A 9,255-nucleotide genomic window follows, 5' to 3' on the forward strand; every position below is an offset into this window, starting at 1 on the left:
TACAGTGTGTGTGTGTGTTACAGTGTGTGTTACAGTGTGTGTTACGGTGTGTGTGTGTTACAGTGTGTGTGTGTGTGTTACAGTGTGTGTGTGTGTTACAGTGTGTGTGTGTGTTACAGTGTGTGTGTGTGTGTGTTACAGTGTGTGTTACAGTGTGTGTGTGTGTGTGTTACAGTGTGTGTTACAGTGTGTGTTACAGTGTGTGTGTTACAGTGTGTGTGTGTGTTACAGTGTGTGTTACAGTGTGTGTTACGGTGTGTGTGTGTTACAGTGTGTGTGTGTGTGTTACAGTGTGTGTGTGTGTTACAGTGTGTGTGTTACAGTGTGTGTTACAGTGTGTGTTACAGTGTGTGTGTGTGTTACAGTGTGTGTGTGTGTGTTACAGTGTGTGTTACAGTGTGTGTTACAGTGTGTGTGTTACAGTGTGTGTGTGTGTGTTACAGTGTGTGTTACAGTGTGTGTTACAGTGTGTGTGTGTGTGTGTTACAGTGTGTGTGTGTGTGTTACAGTGTGTGTTACAGTGTGTGTTACAGTGTGTGTGTTACAGTGTGTGTTACAGTGTGTGTTACGGTGTGTGTGTGTGTGTGTTACAGTGTGTGTGTGTGTTACAGTGTGTGTGTGTGTGTTACAGTGTGTGTTACAGTGTGTGTTACAGTGTGTGTGTTACAGTGTGTGTGTTACAGTGTGTGTGTTACAGTGTGTGTTACAGTGTGTGTTACAGTGTGTGTGTTACAGTGTGTGTGTTACAGTGTGTGTGTTACAGTGTGTGTGTGTGTGTTACAGTGTGTGTTACAGTGTGTGTGTTACAGTGTGTGTCCCTCTGAAACATCTGCTGTAAAAGCTGTTTTGTTGAAACCTAATAAATAAAAGAAGCTGCTGCCTGTTTCTGCTCCACACACACACACCAACACACACACTCACTGAGCGCCGTCGGAGCGGGTTAGCAGCCATCACAGAACCAGGTTGCTATCGGATCAGTACCGGGCCTCGGCTGGACCGGCTTCACTGGTTCTGCGTAGCAAGGTTCTGATGACCCACCGGCTGTATAGAACTAAGATGGCCGCTGTTGTTGGACTGGGTCAGGCAGGACCAAGATGGATGAAACCGGTTCTGTTGTGGGTCCATCAGAACTGGGTTTAGAACTCAGCAGGAGAATGGCTGAAAACTAGAAGAGTGGAGGTGCTGAGTGGCCTAGTCAAAGTATGGAGCCCAGCCTGACTGAATGCTACGGCAGGAACAGAACCGGTTCTGTTGGGTCAGAACTGGTTTTGGTGCTGGCACTGTCCCAGCATGCTTTGCTCTGCGCAATCACCTGCTTCTGCTCCTGGTTCCAGTTCCGGTTCTGGTTCAGGTTTCGGTTCTGGTCCTTGTTCAGGTTCCTTTTCTTATTTTGGTTCTGGTCCGATGTTCAGCTTTGCGTCTGTATGAATATTTCAGGCTGAAACAGGAAGTTAAAGTTTGATGAGGAGGAAATGAGGCGGAACGCTGCGACAAAACATGCATCCATTATGCAGGATCCGCCATGTTGGACTGACATCATCAGAGGAGGAAGGGCCGCCATCATCATCATCGTGGCGTTTTCTCGGTCTGGCCCTTTAAGAACCGCCTGGTCCCTTTATCCCCTCAGGATAACCAGCTGAAAACATGCGGCCCGCAGCATGACTCCTCCCTCCGGATTCACAGCAAGACGAATTATTGTTCCAGCACTGACCCCAAGGATCAGCTTGAACCTGCAGAGACAGAACCCGACCGCCGGTTCTGGTCCAAACTAATGTCACAATTCCATCAGAACCAGAGACCAGGGGGAATTGGCCGGTCGGTTATCGGTTGATCGATTCTCATTTCCTTAGTTTTGGAAGATCAATGATCAGCCGATATTTTCATGTGAAGAAAAATTTCTCTTCCTCAGCAAAAGTCTACAGATCAGCAACTGGAGGTTGCCGGGCAGGCAGCCCGACCCGGCCCGGCTCGCTTTCCGAACTTTTCTACCGGCTTCTTTTCGGAGCAGGCCCAGCCCAGCCAGTGACGCAAGCTTCGCTCCAGGTCACTGATTGGCTGAGGGCGCGGTCAGACGGTCAGACGGAGCAGCAAAGAGAAGAAAAACGAGGCGCAACGTTTCAACTCGCTGCAACACGGAAGTGATGAAGATACAAACACCGACCCAGATGCAGCTAACGCCGCCGCCGCTGCTCTCCAGCCAGGTGAGCAGTTTGTAGATATATCTGTCTGATTTTTAATATATTTAAAGTTGCCTACATACAGTCATGGAAGACATTTGAAACACAAAGTATTTTTATTGCTCAAACACATTTTCTGAAGCTACTCAGTTTCACATTCCTCACTTCTAAATAATGTCAATATTGTTCAGCATTTTGCCTTCATTTGGTTTTATTGTTTTATCTTGAATCTATGAGCTTCGATTGTTTCTCATTTTGCTGTTATTGCATCGGAGTTTCCCCCATTGTGATAATAAAACATGTTATATGATATTCAGTTATTAAATGGTTATGAATTATTAATTGTAGAGGACATAAAACCAATAAACCTAAAGAAAACGATAGCAGTATTTTATACCTATGCTGTATGTCTGCATAGGTAAAAAACTTACAACTAATTACGTTTTGTCTTTAATTAATGCAACTATTGCAGTTATTTATAATTGTTCAGGTCTGGATGGTAAAAAAAGTATTTGCATATATATAAAGTAACATGTCTGTTTTAAATAATTCCTTCTGTGTTTGTAACTCCCACATTAGTAACTCTGTTATTTATCTACATTTATGTGCTGCAAGCTCTAACATCTGATTACTTTTCCCAGAGAACAGAAGAGGAGGAACATGGCTGACATGATGGAGAACGATGAGGAGAACCGTCAGAACAACAACTGGATCTCCTTCAGGAGGAAGCAGCTACCAGCTGATGGCAGAGCTCCACGAAGAGCCGAGGCAAATAAAAGAAGAAAATAAATGCTGTTTTCTCTCAGTGAACAAAGTCTCTTTTTTATAATCTCTCCTCACATTATTGTACAAACTGTAGTTTGTTTGGCATCAAGGTCCTAATACAATCCTCCCAAAACGAGAGGAGCTTTAGACAGAGTGAAAATAACATTATGGTGTAGAAATATGTCATTGACACATTATTAATACATTATTCAGCAAACCAAACATTTTCACCTTATTATCAGGGCTGCTATTAACAAAAACCCAAAATACAAGTCATGTTCATTTCTACTTTCTACATCATCTTTCTATCCACTCTGTTTATCTGTCTGCCTGGAGAATCTTCAACGTAAGAAAGAGAAAATGTGTCCAAAACCTGGAACCTTAATTAGTGATAAATAAGACTAAGAGTTTAAACTTTAATTCTTAGAGACTAAAAAGTGGAAACATGAAGGTTTGATTAAAACTAGAACCAGTCAGATTAGAAGGAATACAGTTTTATTTGTTCTCAGTGTAACTTGGACATCAGATGAATCATAATTAAACATATTGAAGTGAAAAACAACAGATTGTTAATGCACTTCAACTCTAAGAACATCAGACACATTTGAAATTAGAAATGTTTCATCAGCACATGGAGCTCATGTGGTTCCTGCTCCAGAAGCTGAAGGTCTCTGGACATCCTGGAGGTAAAAACCGACCGGCGGTCAGGAAGACGGACACTGATGAGATCCTCCAACTCAGAGGCTGCAGGAAGAACCGCGATGGTCTGCAGTTCACCAACATCTGAAAACACATTGGGAATGAATTCTGACACTATTACGTTATTTGCAACACCCTGGCTAACATTAGCTCATGTATATTCGGCACTATTACAAGTTTTATAGAAGTTTAATACAAAAATCATCGTTAGCTCACCTGCACCGTCTGAACCACCTGCTTTCCTCCCTGCAAGGTGGAGATCAGCTGTCCTCCTCTTCCTCCTCCTCCTCTTCCTCACCACATCACAGTTTTCCTCCCACCGCGCATTTTCTTGAAGTCCCAGAAAAATCACAATTGGCTATAAAACAATAGCTCAGCTCTCTCTTCTTCTTTTGTCCCAGAAAAACAACATCTGGCCTTAGGTCGCGTAACGAAGCACATCACATGGCGCCTGGAGGCGGAGCGCTACACCCCCCACCACCAGGGGGCGGCACCGTGCTACAGAGCCGAGCCGGCCGGTGGAAACGCGGTCACTCCGAAATAGAGCCGGTGGAAAAGGGGCAATAGAGGTTAGACTCTTAGCCCCGCCCACTCGCTTAGCCCCGCCCACCCGGTCCTGTCTGCAGGACAGCTGTGTTACCAACTCAGCCACATTTGGAACCGGCCGGTCGATGCCGCTGACCCGTTGGAACTTCACACATGAGATCACGACTCTAAGATACATTTAAAATAAAATCATTTCTCATTCATCCTGCAGTTTATTATAGCATAAAGATAAAAATAGAAAGATAATTTAGTAAACAGGATTATTAGTATAATTATTGTCTTTCTGTCCTCATTGAAGAAGAAACGGTCCAGTTAAAGTAAAACGATTTAAATTAAAACAACATGGCATTCCGGCCTCGCTGAGGAAATTCCCGGCTGATTCTGGATGATTATTTTCTGATCTGAAATGAAATTTGTCCACTGAGGGACAGATGGGACGTCCAGAAAGACGTTTTTAAAATCCGACATCATGTTCACTTTCTGCTCTGCGTGATAAAATACGTCAGAAACCCAGGGAATGTTCAGGTTAAAGTAAAATAAGTTATGAACATTTCCAACTGTAATCCTGCTCCGGTTTTTAGAATAAAAATCAGCAGAAATATTTTAAACATCGTTTCAGTTTCTCTGCAGCTTCCACCAAAATACTTCAGTCTGAAATGAAATCCGATTTTATTCCTGCTGAACCAGAAAAAGGCAACAGAGACGTGCAGTGAGAACATGAATCAAACACTGTCTGATTCATGTGTTCATAACTCCTGCAGTCGGGACAGACTAAACATGTAATCATATTTATATAAATATGAAAGAAGTTTGAATGTTAGCTGCAGGAAGCCAACATTCCAAAGCTGAGGTTGTAGCATTTATTCTATAACTCTACAAAATATATTACTATAAAAACAGATATTTCAGAAATGTGAACATTAAAATTATTAGTTTAATAAAATCTGAAATATTCTGAAGATGAATAAAATGAATGTTCTGAACAGCTTCATTGTTCTTAAAATCAATTTACAAAGTTTAGAAGCTAAACAGCTAATCTGAGATAAAGCTATCGTTTAGCATGGAGCTAACAGTTTTTAGCTGCTTCTAGAAAAACTGCAGTCACTGCAACGTCACACGTTTATGTATTTTATTTATGATTAAATGAATATTAATGGTTTTAAACCAGCTGTAGTGAAATAAATTAGAGAAAATGTTTAAGCAGGATGATTAACTGTTAGCTAAAACACATGTAGATGAAAAAAATGAATATTCTTAATAAATAGATTAACATCTCAAACGATTTAAATCAGATTGGGAGTAAAATCAACTCTGTTGATAGAATAAAACACTTCAGTTATTATTATTATTATTATTAAGTTTATTTGACAGGGACAGACAAAGTGAGCAGAAATGTTTGCGTCACAGTGAAGCAGCAGCTGCTGATTCGCAGCGTTTGTCCCTGGATGAACTTTTAAACATTAACTCTAAAACATTGAAGTGAAGATCATTTCAAATCGCACAACATAATGTTGACAACATCTACAAACACAAAACATTAAAAATGGATACAGTTCTGTTTCTGACATTACATTACATTTGTTTTTTGAACATATTAAAACTGTTTCAGACTTTAAATCAACAGGAAGTGAGGTCAGATCCTCAGACTGAGAACTGAACCACATTTAGTATCTGCTGCAGGCTCTGAATGCAATCACTTCATGGTTTAGTGCAAATCCGTTTAAACACCTAAAAGTCCATTTTAAAAGATTATAATTTATAAAAGTAGGAAAGTTCAAAATGCCAAATTTAGCCAAAATGTGACAATGATGGAATCTGATTGGCTTCTGATATAAAACCTTGTAATATAAAACTAATATAAAACTGATTATAGAGACTTGCTGATGGTCTGAGACCATCATGGAGTTCAAAACGTCTCTGCACAGTGGAGAGTTAAACAATTTCTAATAATTTTATAGCAGTTTCTATTTGACGGTTTTGCTGATTTTATCAACATGGCTCCTAAAATTTAACTGAGCATCCAGATTTATTAATAAATATTTTTCTTGTGATTCTTATTCAATATGATAATACAGACTCTAATGACGTTTTCTGTAAAATAAATCTGGGAGTGGCTAATGAAATGTTAGCATGAAGATAAAACAGCCAGAATACCCAGCTAAGCGGCTTTGTGCTGACCACACACATCCTGGACGCTCCTCCATATGACAGCATTAATACATTTTAAAACAGGAATAAACCTTTAAAAGCAGCTGAGCTGCAGTGATGATTCACAACACGGTTTATTAAAGTTACTATTAGTTTCTCTGTGATAACAATTTAGTATCTGTAAAAGAATAAAACATGTTTTAATATCCAATAAGCCTCTTTACTAAAATAAAACATGTAGCGAAAATAAATCACAGTGTGATCATAACAATAATAATAATTATATTTCATGGCGAAACTTGATTAAATCACAGGAGAAACATTCAGGGAGAACATGAGCAGTTATTTTCTAACACCATCAGACGTGATGTAAAGCCGTAAAGCTCCGCAGGACGTTTCAGCGCAGCAATAATAACGTGTCAGAGCTACCAGGAACCACAACAGAGGCAGTCTGATCACTCAGGGACAAACAAAGAAACATTTTCCTTCATCTGAACTCGTCATTCAGTCATTTTCTGGACGAAACGGGAAACAGATGTTCTGCAGAAACACCAGAGTAAATATGATCCAATAATCAATCCATCATTTCTCAGATGTGATGAAGGAAATGAAGGAAAGTCCTGATGCCTTCACATGAGGGGAGCAACAACAACGCAGACAGACTTCATTTAAGGACCATTAATGAAAACGATACACAGACAAACCCTCAGCAGGAAGACTTCAGGTTAAACTATAAACGCTACAAGGATTTAGCAATTCCAGTTCAGCTTTCTTTATGTGTAAAATTTATTTTTAATTTCTGCTGTAAAGGGGAAAAATACAAAGTTCAATTTATTCCAATTAAAGCAGGAGTGATTAAATGTTTTCACTGGATATGAATGTTTCTGCTGCAGAAATGTTGAGTTTCCTCAGAAATGTGTTTTTCTGCGACTGCTGACGTTTTAAAAACTGAAATTTCTGTTTCACTTCATTGACCTGAAGAAGGTGAGATTGATTTCTGGTTTTTTACCAACTTACAGAAAAACAATCCGTTAGATAATCATTATCAAAACAAACTTAACAGTTTTCTATCAGTTACGTTTTACAGTGGGCTGTAGCGCCCCCTGCTGCACGCTGCCTGTATTTACCTGGGCCGTTATTCATTTATTTCCAACAGACAGGAATCGGCTGAAAATGTCAATACAGTAAAATATTTATTAGATGAATAGAGTTTTGACCTAAATGTTTGGAAGTTAGAAAATATTTTATGCTGAAATTTTGAGTCCATTTGGAGGCTGTTGTTAAAAAAAGCATGAAAATAAAAATATTTACACGGAAACGAAGAAACTGGCTGGTTGTAAACAGATTATTTTATGCTCTTTTATCTAAATATATTTTACCCAAATATACTTTATTTCCTTTTTAAACGATTATTTTTAAAGAATTTGAGTTTCTTTCTGAAATTGTTTCTGCAGGTTTTCTGATCATTTTCGTTCACCGATTCATTTTACAGTCAGCTTTAAAAACTTCATCTGAATTTTCTTTGTTTACGTGTTTTAAAGGATTTTTAAATCTTATATTTTAATTACAACATTAATTTAACTTCTTCCAGATTTCTAAGGATTTTGGGGTTTTTTTGTATTAAATTTAATCTGTAAAATCAGTAGATATAATTATCTTCTCCACCTAATCGATTTCCATTTTGTTCCATTTTTGCAGATGAATCTTTATTTATTTAGCACATTTTCAGCAACGGGGCAATTCGAAGTTCTTTACATGAATTAGAGGAAATACAAACAAAATATCAAAAGAAAAGGTTTGTGGTTAATTGCATCAGATTTTCTGATATAAATCACATTTTGATCCTTATTTGAGGCATTTTTTTCACTTCCTGACATTTCCAGTCAACACAAAACAAAGAAAATCACGGAGCGATCCCACAGCGCCACCTGCTGGTGAGAAAAGCTGCTTTATGTGTCAGCATCCATAAAGCAAAGAGAAAAGACATTAATGTCGTTGCTGTTGCTGATTAGCTGAGTGTTCAACTTTCCCATTTAGGCTTCTGTTTGGGAAGGATGAAACGTTTCACCAATAAAATCTAAAAAGTGTGGCAGGTTTTTTTATGCAGGCTCATGGGGGGTGAATACATTTGCATTTTATTGTATTAAAGAGATTAACTCAACTTCATTTTATGGATGATTGGAGCTGGAAAACGGCAGAAGCAAAATGAAAAGTTTGCTTCTGCCAATATTAAAAACATTAATAAGAATAAAAATAGCATTATTTTGTTAGAGTTTTTTAATACACCTGTGAATTTTATTATTATTTAATCATTTATAGTCTTTTTCCAGATTAAATTCTTTTCTTTAATTATAAGCACATTAATATCTCGCTATGATGTGGAAAACGTTTTGCAGAATATTAAAAATAAAAAACCAAGGAACCATATTCACAACTTTGCTATGAATCTGAAACAGATCAAACTCTGCTGTGGATGCAACCTGCCTCATCACCATGACAACACCATCCTTAGAGTGAAGCACAGTGGTGGCAGTAGCATGCTATGGGGTGTGTAGCAGCAGGACGTGGCAGACGAGACAGGACGGAGGGAAAGATGAACAGAGACATGCCAGACGAACCAGAACCAGAACAAACAAAAACCCAGAACCAAGTTACCTGAGCACTTCAAAAAGTCAAAATTCTTACTTTGTTTCACAATCTGGGCCAATAAATCTGGTTCTGATTATTTAAAAAATTATGGATCATTTTCCTTTTGACACTAAGAATCCTGCGTAACAACCATAAGACTGCCGTATTTTTTTTATTTTTTGATAGTTCAGCAGTTTCTTTAGGCATCTGTCTTGTGAACGAGAAAGCACCGCGTTTGGTGCCATGGCCCTTCTTGTAGTGATTATTTCTTTCAGCAGGTGGCGGTAATGCG

General features: G+C 38.8%; 1 long non-coding RNA gene across 1 annotated transcript; it reads left to right on the forward strand.

Moving 5' to 3' along the window:
* Window positions 1-988: 988 nt before the first annotated feature.
* On the forward strand, window positions 989-2,991 carry LOC111607114. The gene is made up of 2 exons (XR_002752308.1): window positions 989-2,201; window positions 2,819-2,991. It is a non-coding gene; the product is annotated as an uncharacterized LOC111607114 (long non-coding RNA).
* Window positions 2,992-9,255: the final 6,264 nt, after the last annotated feature.

This window comes from Xiphophorus maculatus, chromosome 23 (genome assembly GCF_002775205.1).
Source record: "Xiphophorus maculatus strain JP 163 A chromosome 23, X_maculatus-5.0-male, whole genome shotgun sequence".
In the NCBI taxonomy this organism is placed as follows: Eukaryota; Metazoa; Chordata; class Actinopteri; order Cyprinodontiformes; family Poeciliidae; genus Xiphophorus; species Xiphophorus maculatus.